Raw genomic sequence first — 359 nt, 5'->3', positions numbered from 1 at the left:
TGCTCCATAGTTCCAGTCAGTGACTGATATCCTTTAACACAGGGCATCAGGTACTACAATAATACTGAAAATCATACTTTTTTACTGTATGGTTTTGGAGATTTTTGACAGCAAAGTCCCATACTTCTGCCGTTAGACAATCAAAAATATGAAAATAGAGAAGCTCTAAAATTAATTTGCTGAATAGTTCCAGGCAGTGACTGATATCCATTAACACAGTGCATCACATACTACAATCCTAATGAAAATCATGCATTTTTACAGTATAATTTTGGAGAATTTTGGATGCAAAGTCCCATACTTCTGCTGTTAGACAACAACAAAAATGAAACTGGTGGAGCTCTAAAAAGAATTTGCGC

The sequence above is a fragment of the Etheostoma spectabile genome, chromosome 14 (assembly GCF_008692095.1).
Source record: "Etheostoma spectabile isolate EspeVRDwgs_2016 chromosome 14, UIUC_Espe_1.0, whole genome shotgun sequence".
NCBI lineage: Eukaryota > Metazoa > Chordata > Actinopteri > Perciformes > Percidae > Etheostoma > Etheostoma spectabile.
Note: the sequence above shows the minus strand (reverse complement) of the source record.